Here is a 15,402-nt window from a genome sequence, read left to right on the forward strand (position 1 = left end):
GATGGGTTATCTGTCGACGAGGTAGAAGGAAAATGTTCCTATCGCTTTAACATTTTATGACGTCACCCAGATGCAGATCTCCATCTGAAAATATACTTTATTCAATAGAGTTAAAACTGCTCCGAGTGTGGACAAAACAACATTTATGTAAATATTATTTCACAGATACAGAGTGGCTTCGGCAGATAATAAGACATCCTTATTGTGGCAAAAATGGGAACCGCACTCATTCTGCAGCAGCTTTGAGTGAATTCGAGTGAGCATGTGTCAGTTTTAAAAAGAGAGAAAGAGAGAAAAAAAGAGAGAGAGGGAGAGAGAGCGAGAGAAAAATAAAGAGAGAGAGAGAGAGAGAAAGAAAGAAAGAAAGAAAAAGAAAGAGAGAGATGAAACACACAAGCAGCTCTTCTAAGGCAGCAGCCGAGGAATATTCACGAGCGAGAGGCTGCAAAATAATGAACATCGTTAGGCAACAACCCTGTAAAAGTAATTATGATATGCCAAACGAAGCCACAACGAAACGGAAGATCCATTCATAGCTCCCCTTTGTAGCCAATATAAAACATCAACGAAGAATCGCAAGTAGGCTAAGCAAAGGAGAGGTCTGAAACCCCGTTTGGAGAGTCTTTATTTTATTCATTTAAATAATTCGTTAATGTTGGCCTTCTCGCAACAGAGGGAGGCGCCGTGGAAATGTATCACCATGGAGAGACGGAGAGAAGACGAGCATCCTTTGCGTTGAGTTAGCCGCTAATGCGTTATACGCATTTGTTTTTATTATTGTTTTATTTTCTCTGCTTTCTCTTACGGTATCAAACATGTGGTGAGCTATCTGTCGACTAGAGAGAGAGAGAGAAGGGTGTTGTCAGAAAGAGGAAAGACAGAAGGAGGGGGCATTAGGTGTTTTGGGGGGGGGGACGGGGGAGACAGACCGACACCGAGAAGGTGAATTGATGTGCGAAAGCCTGCGACACGTCACTTTCCTGAGAAATAATCATGCAAAATAAAGAAATGGCGTAAACCATAACCCCATAAAACAAGAGAGCGAACAAGACACATCTTCAAGGGAGACCCTCGCGTTCTCACGCATATTGGGAATATTTTGGGTAAGCCTATTCCTACCTTTTTGAAACATAATTGTAATGATTTCCTATAGCTTTTATGTGTGTGCAAGCATCTGGGTGATGCGGTTGCTCCATAGGTTCTTCCCATGTATCGATCATGGCGCACTGTCACTGTTGGGAAATGAGATGTCAATTGGCAAATCTTCCTGTGAATTTGTAACGTTTTCCTTCAACGGTGGGCTATATCAGTGGCCTTTGCCTGTTGATAAACTGTCGCCTCCTGACGTTTTGACGGTAACATTATGGCTGGCTATTATCCGCAGAACAACCCACGATGCCGAGTTGTCTTTCCGTCTTACCCAATAATAAAATGGAACCAAGACGGTCGGTATCAGATTTGATTTGAATCAGGGCATGCCTATTTATGAGTCGGACCGGCAGTGCTGCTCACCAACCGAGGAGCCATTTAGGGGCTTAATTGCGCCCATCGCTAGCCCGGTTGGCTACGTAGGGACTTATTTATTTTTTCACTTGATAAGTTAACGGTTGTAGGCTTTGTGCTCTTAGGAGTGCCAGATCCCTCCACCATAGGTTAAATAGATTGCCGTGTGTTTGATGGCATTTGTGATTTCTTTCAACGTCCTGCAGCTACTTTTTTGTTTTACTTTTCCTGTTGAAAAGCGATATCCCAAGTATAAATACAGTAAAGGTAAAAAAAATTGTGTTTTTTTTAATAAACAACTGGTAACTTCAAGGAGTAGGGCATTCAAAGAGTTGGTCTGATGGGAAGTCGTGATGTCATCGGCCTCCCTCTGACTTGAGGAGCACCCCCCCACACACACTTGTGCCATGTCATGACTTACCTGGACCTCCTATTGAGATGTGCCTTTTGCTAAGTAAATCAGGTGTTAAATGAGGTGAAAAGGAGACTGGAGTGCCACTTTAAAGGCCATTTTTAATATTGATCACTGTCATCAACATACGCCCTAACAGTCACACATGTAAAACACACACCCGCACAAACACTCCCACACAGGTATGATCAGATGCACATCACAGGAGAGTGCATTGTGACTACGCAAGTGAATGCACACACTCTCGTCTAAGGAGAGAGGCCCATTTATATTCATTGCTGGTTGGGCAGTACTCAGTCAATGGCAGAATTCAGCTCAGACAAGAGGACCTCTGTTTAGATGGAGGTCCTGGGTACGTTTATACTCTGGCCTTCTTAATGATAGCAGATCAGTCTCTGCGCTGCCCACTGATCTGAATGATGGGCTCCTAATCAGCTAGTGCTCCTAACTACACTAATGACTCCGGGTACGTCTGCGATGTGTACATGATGTATGGAGAAGGATTCTATCAGTCCAATGATTTGGACGGTTATGAGGAAAAAGTGTGAGCTACAAGTGAGAGCCCTGAACTACAGAACTTGAACTCTTGAGTTGTGCTCGTTTTTAATGTACAGCATTCTGGATCTGTTGTCTGGGGTGGGGGGGGAAGGGCATCAACATGATTGATTTACTTAAAGTTAGAACTCACAAGGGGTTTTCCACTGACTAAAACCAACAGACTATGTCTAAGTCTATGGCCTGTACCCTGGCCCCATGCTTGGAGCAGCACTCGCTGTGTCATAACGCTGCCATCAAATCAAAGACTACAAAGAGGGTGTAGGGCTTAAGGGTCTGCACTCACCTATGAGGCACACTCATTATTCACACTTTGACATGCTCACAGCACAAACATAGCATTTTCATATATAACAGATGCATTGAATCTACCATATACTTTTTTGTTGGCAGAGTAGAGAGAGTATCTTTACCCTAGCCTGTCGGAGTAGAGAGATTCACCTAGTAGACCTATACTGCATCTTCTCTGTGTGGAGACTGGTGGAGTCTCGTGTGGCTGTGTTGAGCAGGCCAGGTCCAGGGAAGAGAAGGGGCTATAGGGATGTAGCCTAGCAGTGAGTTCATCATGGATGCATGCATATGGGGCCTTTCCTCAGAGCGGATGAATAATGAAGGGTACGCCGATGTTCAGTTTGCACCAACCCCTGAGTATGCACTTCTTCTCTGGTGCCTGGCACAACTAATGTGTGTTCTGTTTTACACGGGGCCAGCTTGTAGGCATCTACTGCAGCTGGATTACCATTTAAACCATCATCAGGGTGGGTGGAGCCTGCATCCTTCACACTCCCATATGAACTTTAAGACAGTTGGCTCGGTTTTGTGCTTTTATTTTCATATCCTGTTCTTTTTTGAAGTTGTCGGCTTCTTGTCCTAAGTGAAACTTTATAACCATGCCATATCATATGCAACTTCCATGGCAATATGTAGTGAAATGTCAGGGTAGAATAGGGTTGTTTACAGAAAACGCTGCATTTTGCAGGTGTGTGTGGCCAGTGCAGCCATCTTTTTCATGTCTTCACCGTATATAACAAGGTCATTTTAGTGCTGGTTCATTTCCCATCCAGGTGATCCCTAGTCCTCTCTCACACACTTACCAGGCTGATATCAGTACAACCCTGTCTTACGCTGACTTCTGTACAGTTCCCTCCGAGGACAGGAAATCTCAGAGTACACTTGCCTCTTGCGCATACAAATGATGTCGGTACGGTCCTTTCTCACATAGAGCTAATCTCAGTGCACCACTTTGGTTGACCTATTCACCACCTCAATGTACTGTAGCCAGCTGTCATTGTTTTTGTTCTTCATCATTTGCTACATTCACAGGCTTCACACCAAACAGACCAGTGTAGCGTGTGAATCATCGGCTGGACTCAACACTTTTCTCAAGGCAAGATCTATATTTCAGCAGCTGCCTGTGATGGTGCCAGGCTCCAAAAAGCTCTCAACATGGCCCAATGAACCGTGGTTATTTGCCCAGATGGGTGCCTAACCCCAAATCCCCAAATGTGGCCCAGTGAACCAGGATAATGATGCCTGCCGGGACGTAGAGCAACACTGGCTGTACTGAGAGGAGTGGCTGGTCCCCCCCCTGCCCTGCCCTGCCTCCGCTGCAGCTGCTGACTAAGGAGATTTCCTTCGTTGTGTTCCATCGTGAGCTACGACTGACAGGCTATGGAGGCCTGATGGAAAGTGCTCGTGTTATTTAGAATGTGAAGACTAAAGTTTGAGCTTTTACTGTATTACAAGGAAAATAAAATGGGGAAACTGGTCAAACATGCCACATTTGTTGCAAGCTTTGTGACCTTCCGACCAGTAATGTAGAGATGATTCAAAACAACATTGTAAATGATGGAGCGGAATTCTTCCTAGTCAAACCCAGTGTTGTCCAATTAGCTTCTAGATCAGCGGCCACCAACCTTTTCTGAGTCAAGATCACTTTCTAAGTCAAAATCCAAGCTGAGATCTTCCGCTCAAACTTAAAAAATAAAATAAAAATGTAAAAAACGTAAACCTATGCAACATTGACCTATTATAAACGGTTCTGTAGGAATAAGGTTCGTGCATTAGGCCTAATACATGATCACAGCATATTGGCTATGCTTGGCATGGCAATATTGTTCTTCTCAGACCATATTATATTTCAAAACTTGAGCTAAATAGATCTGTTGTATTACTTGGGGCACAGCTGAGCATAAATTGAACTAATTTGCTTTTTTGTTTTTACTGGATTTTTCTGATGGTCAGTCTCAGTGGAGGGAGGGAGAGCGCAACAGAGGGTCCGCCTCTTACGTTCTCTGCTCTCTCCCTCCCTCCGCTGAGACTGACCAGAGAGAGGGGACACCGTCTTCCACCTGTTGGTGGAACTCGAGTCGCACTGCATTATTTCTGCCTCAGGCACAAATTCATATGGTTCCTATGACCATAGAAAGTCAAATATTCCTTGATATTAAAATGGAAACAACAAGCCGGTAATAATAACAACGCAGGCCTATCAACAGGCTACATTTGGCTACTCATTCATTGCAGTTGCAGTGCTGGTTGGTTGGGTGTAGCGAGAGTGGAAGTAGGGAGAGGCACGTTTTATGGTTTGTAAAAGTGTTTCATAAAAACCAATGTTAACAGTGCTGAATAGAGTTCTTAGCTGCATTCTTTGACAGTCTCTTTCTGGTGTTGGTTTTAACAGTTCGGAAATCTCACTTAGTATGAAACTTTGCTGTGGTGTCTTGGAAGTTCCAGGCACCGTGATTTGAGCTATCTGACACTTGAGTTAGCACTCGGTGCCAACAGCGCGAGACGAATTTAAAACAAATAGGAGCGCAAAGGTTTATCTTTGGCTTTTCTACAGAAATGTTTGGCGATCGACTAGGAATGCCTTGAAGATAGACCAGTTGGTGGCCACTGCTCTAGATACAGTCCCCAGCCTGTCCCTTTGTCAAGACCCGGGAGCAATTATTTCCTGAGCATTCCTCTGCTACGTGTCACTATCGAGTCACAACCCAACAACATGACACAGGGCTGCTTATGTCCCATTTCTTAATTTCACATTCCAGACCTCTTATTGCATTCACCCTGTCACATTACAGGGATAATCAAGGATTATGAGAAGAGAGAATCTCTTTTTAACAGAGCTGGAATATAGCTTCTATGTGTGATAAAGTGTGTCAAATCTTGGTTCCCTCTGTGTTTCAGGGGCCAGGGATTAGTAAGTAAGCGGCTCCTGTGGGTGTTAGGCCCTGATGTCACAGGACATAGAGCTCCTTCGCTTGACGGGTGAACCTAAAGGGAAAACACAAGTAAACACAGAGGCATAATTGGGAGGAGTTTCCGTTTGTGGAGTCAGTGGACTGCCAGTGGGTTTTTGCGGAATAAATGCACTTTCAGGTGAAAGCCCCACTATCACTTTGCTGGGGAATAGGGAATTATACCGCTGGGGAAAAAAACAGCAATGCAGTTTATTCCTGCTTTTCTGAAAACTGCCTTAAATTATTCAGTTGTTTGGAAACTCAGATCCCAGCTGGACTACATTGCTGCGTCAGTTCAGGGACTAGGTTTCAGCAGCGGTGGAGGAGACAAGCCAAGCAAACAAACACGCGCAAACCAGATGGTAAGCAGATAGCCAAATAGACAGAGGCGGGCCAGAGTCAGAGCAGAGCAGACAGAGGTGTTGTAGTTTTGGCCCTAAAGTTAATTTGTACCTGTCCTTACAAAAAAACAGCGTGAAAAAAAGATGTGCTTTTCGAACACGTGTGTGCAAATCCCATTTGAAATGTTCTCATGAGTAAGATGTGGTTTTCGAACATGTGTCAAGTTTCACATTTGACATTTTTCACCTTTTTCCCTCGTGAAAAAATAAATTCCCCGGGTGAACTTTTTTCATCACTTCCAGCTACATCTGGTCTCCCATCCAGGGACCTACCAATACCAACCCTGCTAAGCTTTGTTGCTGGAATGAATGGGCCAGAACTTGCAAATGGATAAAAAGAAAGCGAAAGCAAAGGCCAGTGTAATAACCAAAGACCGGGGAATTGTAGGAAAGAGGGAGGTGTTTTATTTTGAACAAAATATTTGAAAACGATTGTTTTGCATCCATATACAATTAATTTGCTCTCGCAATAGAACATTATTTCCTTGCAATATTTTGTTTTGCTATCAATACTTTCCTATTTATGTTTTGCTTTCAATATCATTATTTTTGTTTGCAATAATATATATTAATGGCACAAAAGTAACTCACTCCCTAGAGGATTCAACTATATAATAGCACCATGACTAATTAAAGTAACTCACTCCCTAGAGGATTCCACTATATAATAACACTACGACTCTATTAAAGTAACTCACTCCCTAGAGGATTCCACTATATAACAACACTACGACTCTATTAAAGTAACTCACTCCCTAGAGGATTCCACTATATAACAACACTATGACTCTATTAAAGTAACTCACTCCCTAGAGGATTCCACTATATAACAACACTACGACTCTATTAAAGTAACTCACTCCCTAGAGGATTCCACTATATAATAACACTACGACTCTATTAAAGTAACTCACTCCCTAGAGGATTCCACTATATAACAACACTACGACTCTATTAAAGTAACTCACTCCCTAGAGGATTCCACTATATAATAACACTATGACTCTATTAAAGTAACTCACTCCCTAGAGGATTCCACTATATAATAACACTACGACTCTATTAAAGTAACTCACTCCCTAGAGGATTCCACTATATAATAACACTACGACTGAAGTAACTCACTCCCTAGAGGATTCCACTATATAATAACACTACGACTCTATTAAAGGTGTTTAAAGCTGCAATCCTTAATTGAAACATTAACAAAGGCGTCTCGCTGCCTCAGTTTTGGTAAAAAGCTGAGGTATGAGGCTGGACCATCCATGATATCAAAATTATATACTGTAAATTATGCTTTTTAGGCTAAACAGTGTTTGTTTACTTTTACTTCGTTTACAAATATTGTAGTTAATGTGGAGTTTAATGTGGCTATGCAGTGAGATTGCACATTAGATTTTTACTTTCACGTGAAATTGAAAGTTCATGTGAAAAACAGTGACATAGATGTTTTTCACATGAAACTGCTAATTCAATTTTTTACATGTGATTGTTTTTCACATGTGAAATTGCAATTCCACATGTGAAAGTGAGATTTTCACATGTGGAGTTTTCTTACATGTGAACCTGCAAATGAGATTGTTTCACTTGTGGAGTTTTTTTTACATGTGGAATGGCAAATGTTTTTCACCTGTGAAAGGTTTTAACATGTGAAACCACAAATTTCATGTAGAACTGCAATTCACATGAAATTGTCAGCAGCATACCACCCTGCATACCACTGCTGGCTTGCTTCTGAAGCTAAGCAGGGTTGGTTCTGGTCAGTTCCTGGATGGGAGACCAGATGCTGCTGGAAGTGGTGTTGGAGGGCCAGTAGGAGGCACTCTTTCCTCTGGTCTAAAAAATATCCCAATACCCCAGGGCAGTGATTGGGGACACTGCCCTGTGTAGTGTGCCGTCTTTCGGATGGGACGTTAAACGGGTGTCCTGACTCTCTGAGGTCATTAAAGATCCCATGGCACTTATTGTAAGATTAGGGGTGTTAACCTCGGTGTCCTGGCTAAATTCCCCATCTGGCACTCAAACCATCACGGTCACCTAATAATCCCCAGTTTACAATTCATTTACAGCTCATTCATCCCCCTCCTCTCCCCTGTAACTATTCCCCAGGTCGTTGCTGCAAATGAGAACTTGTTCTCAGTCAACTTACCTGATAAAATAATGGATAAATAAATAAATAAATGTGAGATTAAAAAACATGTTATTCTCCTCACATGTGAAAAGGTGGTATGAACTATACATGTAAAAAACATGGTTTCACATGACATGAAACTGCAAAATGTGTTTTTTTGCAAGGGTGTAGCAGTCCTCCAGACATTATTCATCACAAGAGTTGGGTTTGCCACCTGGCCACACATTTGCTTCACCCCAAGTTGAGTAACGTCTGTGTCCCCATTTATAAGTGATGTACTTAGTTTTTAACGCCAAGCGCTAGTGTACAGTGCTGTGTAATGAAACATTCTGGAATGTGCTCTGTTTTAAAGCATGCAAGGCTCCCTGAAGGTGAGCATCTGGCCTTCCAAATGATGATACATCACATAACAAGCATCTTAACTAATGCAGGATATTAACCATTTATCAAAAGGAAGCTTTGTATGTCTGCTGAGGCTGATCAAGACTTGGTTCATTCTACAGCTCTCACATGGCCCCGTCATCAAACGCTCTATTGATATTCTACAAGTTCATTTCTAACCAATTATGTATTGCGTGTCACGTGATGATTGTAAAATTGTATATTGATTGTTTATTTTAGAGCAACACGGGGTGCCCTTGAGACAAATGATTATGATTGGTTGACCCCTGACCCTCCTCATAACTCATCTCTAATCACTCCCTGTCACATCCTACTCTAAACAGTATCACATAACCATCTCCACATCATCCTATGTCACTGTCCATATTATCCTTCCTGAATACCCTGTATCACTCTACCTCCCCCATGTCATTCTACACCACCGTTGTCTGTCACCATCCATTTTACCTGGTTATTCCCTACATGCTCTGCATTAGTCTTCAAACCTCATTACTCCCATATCACTCTCAATATTCCTGTATCACTCCACATCCCTATGGCTCTCCATCATCCTCCAAACCACTCCATCTGGGTCCAACATCATGGGTTCTCGTTTTGGTATAGTACCTGCCTACTACTTAGACCGTCTCTCCTGCATTTATCCCCTGATTGCACAGCTGTGTGTGTGTGTGTGTGTGCGTGCGTGCTGCGCCGCCTGCCGCCCAGGGTTTCTTTGCACTCTCAGGCTCTTATGTAGACGGAGGCAGGTGGTGCAGACACGGTTCACTCTGGACATGGGGAGAGAGAGAGCTGTGAATCACAGTTGGCTCTAGTGAAGCTAGCTATAGCAGCAACTGAGCCACTGAAAGGTAAAAATGGCGACATCAAAACCAAACATTTGCTGAAACCGTGACCAGACACAATACACTGGGGGTTTTATATCATAATCAGCATAAAACCAATCTATTAGGCAGTTAAACTTTTTTTTTAAAAATGGATTTATCTTGTGGCAATTATTACCTTTTCACATATATATATATATATATATGATTAGATCAATGTTCATACATTATGTCCCATGTTGTAGCGTATATGACATATGGCTTGCACTTCTGCTCTTCTCAGCATTGTGCAAATAAATTCATTAAAAATCCTACAATGTGATTTTCTGGATTTTTTTTCTCACTTTGTCTGTCATAGTTGATGTGTACCTATGATGAAAATTACAGGCCTCTCTCATCTTTTTAAGTGGGAGTACTTGCACAATTGTTGGCTGACTAAATACTTTTTTGCCCAACTGTATATAAGCTATGGTGATTTAAGCCCTCGTAGGTTGGCATTTATGATTCTTGCCTTGGAGGCAGCTCTGCAGAGTGGTCACTAGCTGGTACAGCCACAGTCATAAAATCTGATTTTAAACCTAACCTTAGCCTCAACCTTAACCATACTGCTAAGCCTTATGCCTAACCCTAACCTTAAAGACGAAAAAGCACATTTTTGTTTTCGTAAATCTTTACGGTATATACAATTTTGACTTTGCAGCTGGCCCATCTAGCAGAAATTGCTCAGTTCTGCCTCCAGGGCAAAATTCATGACAATAACAACCTGTTGAGTCCTCTGGATGTTCCTCGTACTGTTAGCCAAACCTGTATAGTGGACAGATATATTGATGGACAGGTGAAATGAGGTGTATGGAGATTACAAGGCCAACTAGAAATGTCCTAGAACTCTTCCTCATTTTGTCCACCAGTAACGTCATTAAAAAAAATCCATTGCATGCAGCAATATGACTCCTCGTAGCCGTTTGCATATTTCATTTCGTTCCCCCCCCTAGAAGCAGCTGATATAAATATTGAGAAACAACTACCGCATAAATAAATTATTTGAAGGAGCTGCTGCTAAAACAAAGGAAACCAAAAAGAGATCCCTTTTTTGACATTATTGAACAACCAAATTGAAAGCATAGCGGTTAAGAGTGCTGGGCCAGTAACCGAAAGATCGCTGGTTCGAATCTCCGAGCCAACTTGGTGAAAAGTATGTTGACGTGCCCTTGTGTGAAAAATATGTTCATGTGCCCTTGAGCAAGGCACTTAATCTTAATTGCTCCTGGTTAAGAGCGTCTGCTAAGTGAGAAGTATTCTGCGGCCTGAGAGACTGCCTGTGCCTCGAGAGCGCCGCTGTAGGGACACATGAGGGATGCCTTCCCACTGACGAGTTTGGCAGCATGCACCTGTAGTCTTTTAGTGACAGATTGAAGAGTTTCAGACGCGCCAAATCCGGATATCAATTTAAACTTTAATTTCGCATTGTTCTGATTCTCGGCCAAAACCGGCATAGACAATTATTCCAGCCTTTAAAAACAAACGTTCCCGACTATCAGCAATAAAATGAATATAAATATTGCATGTCTTATCTATCAGTGTAGAAGTGATACAATGCCAACCTACCGCCAAATACAGTGCCTTGCGAAAATATTCGGCCCCCTTGAACTTTGCGACCTTTTGCCACATTTCAGGCTTCAAACATAAAGATATAAAACTGTATTTTTTTTGTGAAGAATCAACAACAAGTGGGACACAATCATGAAGTGGAACGACATTTATTGGATATTTCAAACTTTTTTAACAAATCAAAAACTGAAAAATTGGGCGTGCAAAATTATTCAGCCCCTTTACTTTCAGTGCAGCAAACTCTCTCCAGAAGATCAGTGAGGATCTCTGAATGATCCAATGTTGACCTAAATGACCAATGATGATAAATACAATCCACCTGTGTGTAATCAAGTCTCCGTATAAATGCACCTGCACTGTGATAGTCTCAGAGGTCCGTTAAAAGCGCACAGAGCATCATGAAGAACAAGGAACACACCAGGCAGGTCCGAGATACTGTTGTGAAGAAGTTTAAAGCCGGATTTGGATACAAAAAGATTTCCCAAGCTTTAAACATCCCAAGGAGCACTGTGCAAGCGATAATATTGAAATGGAAGGAGTATCAGACCACTGCAAATCTACCAAGACCTGGCCGTCCCTCTAAACTTTCAGCTCATACAAGGAGAAGACTGATCAGAGATGCAGCCAAGAGGCCCATGATCACTCTGGATGAACTGCAGAGATCTACAGCTGAGGTGGGAGACTCTATCCATAGGACAACATTCAGTCGTATATTGCACAAATCTGGCCTTTATGGAAGAGTGGCAAGAAGAAAGACATTTCTTAAAGATATCCATAAAAAGTGTTGTTTAAAGTTTGCCACAAGCCACCTGGGAGACACACCAAACATGTGGAAGAAGGTGCTCTGGTCAGATGAAACTAAAATTGCACTTTTTGGCAACAATGCAAAACGTTATGTTTGGCGTAAAAGCAACACAGCTGAACACACCATCCCCACTGTCAAACATGGTGGTGGCAGCATCATGGGTTGGGCCTGCTTTTCTTCAGCAGGGACAGGGAAGATGGTTAAAATTGATGGGAAGATGGATGGAGCCAAATACAGGACCATTCTGGAAGAAAACCTGATGGAGTCTGCAAAAGACCTGAGACTGGGATGGAGATTTGTCTTCCAACAAGACAATGATCCAAAACATAAAGCAAAATCTACAATGGAATGGTTCAAAAATAAACATATCCAGGTGTTAGAATGGCCAAGTCAAAGTCCAGACCTGAATCCAATCGAGAATCTGTGGAAAGAACTGAAAACTGCTGTTCACAAATGCTCTCCATCCAACCTCACTGAGCTCGAGCTGTTTTGCAAGGAGGAATGGGAAAAAATGTCAGTCTCTCGATGTGCAAAACTGATAGAGACATACCCCAAGCGACTTACAGCTGTAATCGCAGCAAAAGGTGGCGCTACAAAGTATTAACTTAAGGGGGCTGAATAATTTTGCACGCCCAATTTTTCAGTTTTTGATTTGTTAAAAAAGTTTGAAATATCCAATAAATGTCGTTCCACTTCATGATTGTGTCCCACTTGTTGTTGATTCTTCACAGAAAAATACAGTTTTATATCTTTATGTTTGAAGCCTGAAATGTGGCAAAAGGTCGCAAAGTTCAAGGGGGCCGAATACTTTCGCAAGGCACTGTAGGTCAATGATTTCTTTATTTTTCAATGCGCATAGTTGCACATTTTGTTGATCCTATGCTTCACCTCAAGGTGTTCTGTATCTGACATTGCTAAAAAGAGAGCCAGACATCACCAACTCTGACCAACTAAAAATAAGATAATTTGAACTCTGTGTGAACTAAGCTACAGACAACATAGACGGTATGGAGTAATTAAGATATCTCAAACGCCAAAAGACATGGAACTATGGTATTGTGTTTGAGTCAAGGGATGGTCAATCTCGTATCTGCTGCAATTTATCCCCTAGGCCAGTTGCAGGCCTGAGTGACGTAGCTGGGTCCTCGGGGGAAACATATCAAGCCAGACCAACCTTCCGACCCCCGATCTATATATATGCCAAGACAACTAGCCCTAACACCGCTTATCATTCTGTCCATGTTAGGGTCGGAGGAAAGGATAACTTGGCTGTGGACGTGCTAATGCTAGCTAAGTCCACTTTAAGACAGGCCGTGACTGTGGGGGATGTGATTGCTGTCCCTAAAGACAGAGTGAAGAGGATGGCAACCTCATTGAAGACACATTTAGTCATTCTTGTCCCGAGAGAGAGGGAGGCAGGGTGAAAGAGTGCCTCCGTGCTTACATGTGTTTTGTGCTTGATCTCTGTCAAATACATACATTGCTTCTATCTTTGCAAACTATTGTATATTAATGTTGCTAAAGCAGGTTATAACAATCCATAGCTAGTTAACTAAATTAAGTACAATAAAACATAATAAAAAACCTTGACCAAGACACAGACCTGCAAAGCTGTGAAGATAATGAAGTTAGTAAAGCTATACCTGAACCATTACAATGTCTCTCTCATGCTATAGCACCCACTCTCCTTGCACTTTCCCTAAATTCTAAATGGGTTTTTTAAGGTGTGACAGTAGTGTTTTACAGTCTTTTTTTACAAAGTCTGAAATATAATAGGACTCTCTAAGCCTCCATCTTCCTCTAGTTTCTAGTGAGAGAATGTGATTTACAAAGCTATTGAGATCCCCCAGCTGCCCCCCTCCTCCCTCCAATGGAAACGCTCGTAGCGTAATTACTTTACAAGATGGATGGAGCCCATCCAGGGCGCCCTGGACCCCCAGCTAAATCAAAGCCCTCTTTCCGTCGGGTCGAGAACCGCTCGCAAGAACGCCACACGCGTCAGAAATGAGTGCACCTCCCATTCCCCCAGCATCTCTCACACATCCTCCTCTCGCCTCTTCTCATCTGTACATTGCCACTCCATGCCATAGATCAGGCCCCTGCAGCACCTATGAGCGAGAGAGGGATGGCGGTAGAGAGAGAGAGAAGGGGGAGACTGAGATGCAGGTGTGTGCCACAGTAGAGGACACTGCACTACTCTGCCCTCTCATTCAGAGACATATGAAAAGGTTTCCAGCTTTTAGAAATGAAATGCCACACTCTGAGCCTGTGTGTGTCATACACTCACATCAATGGGCCCGGCCGGCACCCGGTCCAGTCACACACATTGTTTGTCTCTGGCATGCACGGCGGCATACCACCAAACTCACACATTCACATGCACACCCACACACACCCTGACAGACACATGAGAGTACACAAACAGGATTTAGTCCTTGCTCTGCTCTCCCTCCATTCCTCTGTCTCTTTCTTCCTGTTTCTCTCTCTCTCTCTTCCTCCCTCTCTCTCTCTTCCACCCGTTCTCTCTCTCTCTGTCTTTATTCCTCTCTCTCTCTTCCACTCTCTCTCTCTCTCTCTCTTGCCTGAGACTGGCTGTAAACTCCCAGCTCCCCTGCCTAGCTCCCAGGTCTTGCCCCTAGGCATGGACCAATTTGCTGGAACTTGTGTGTGTGCCTGTGTGTGTGTGTGTGTGTGTGTTGTGGGGAGGGGGAGTGTTTGGCAAGTGAAGGTATGTGAGGGCTGTATCCGTTTTAATCCATGATGAAGTGTAGCTGTTGCATTTGATATGGCTCAGAGTGATTACCACTCCTTAGACCACCCCTCATCACTTTGTTCTACAGGTACATCACTTTCCCCCATACACAGGCCACCTCCCATGTTACACCAGCCTGCACACAACCTGCAATATTCAGTCATATTCATCATCTCTCAGCTGGTGTAACATGACCACGTCATGTTTTAAGTGATTCCATATACACTTTGAAAGATACGAGTACAGCTCAAATCTATTACAAATGTTGATTATCCTTCTATCAATTGGAACATTAAACATCACCAGTAAGCAGTCATAGAAGAGCCGGTATGACATTTGAACGCAGTTGACATGACTTGGCGCAGACACAATGGGTCAGTTAGATTGTGCTTTGCTGCGCTCTGTGTTATGGGGCCACTTGGGTTCATTATTCAACCTTTCAGACCATTCCTCTCAGCCAGGATCGCTCTCCTTAAATTAGCCGTGGCTAGAGGGGAAGCAGCTGTCAAACTGCTCACACTCCCCCAATACACACACACACACCTAGTTTGCTGCCTCGATAAATAGTAATTAGTGTGTGGCCAGATTGTTCACACCAGTGTACCTCAGTAACGCGCACACTGGCACTCACGAATGCCAGCCTAGACATAAACTGTGTTCGAATACCCATACTAACATACTGTATACTAATGTACTATTAGTTCATTTTTGTATACTGTAAACAAATGGTATCCTTTCAGTTGAGCGTACTACCGGAATTTGAGGATGTT

The 15,402-nt window shown here is 42.9% G+C and overlaps 1 protein-coding gene across 1 annotated transcript in view; it reads left to right on the plus strand.

Moving 5' to 3' along the window:
* The first annotated feature begins 930 nt into the window (after positions 1 to 930).
* Positions 931 to 15,402, plus strand: part of LOC139418489 (neuroligin-2-like) — a 77,869-nt gene continuing 63,397 nt past the window's right edge. The window contains exon 1 of the mRNA XM_071167999.1: positions 931 to 1,103. The gene's annotated coding sequence lies outside the window, so the exon portion shown is untranslated. The remainder of the gene's footprint in view (positions 1,104 to 15,402) is intronic.

Source organism: Oncorhynchus clarkii, chromosome 10, assembly GCF_045791955.1.
Source record: "Oncorhynchus clarkii lewisi isolate Uvic-CL-2024 chromosome 10, UVic_Ocla_1.0, whole genome shotgun sequence".
Lineage (NCBI taxonomy): Eukaryota > Metazoa > Chordata > Actinopteri > Salmoniformes > Salmonidae > Oncorhynchus > Oncorhynchus clarkii.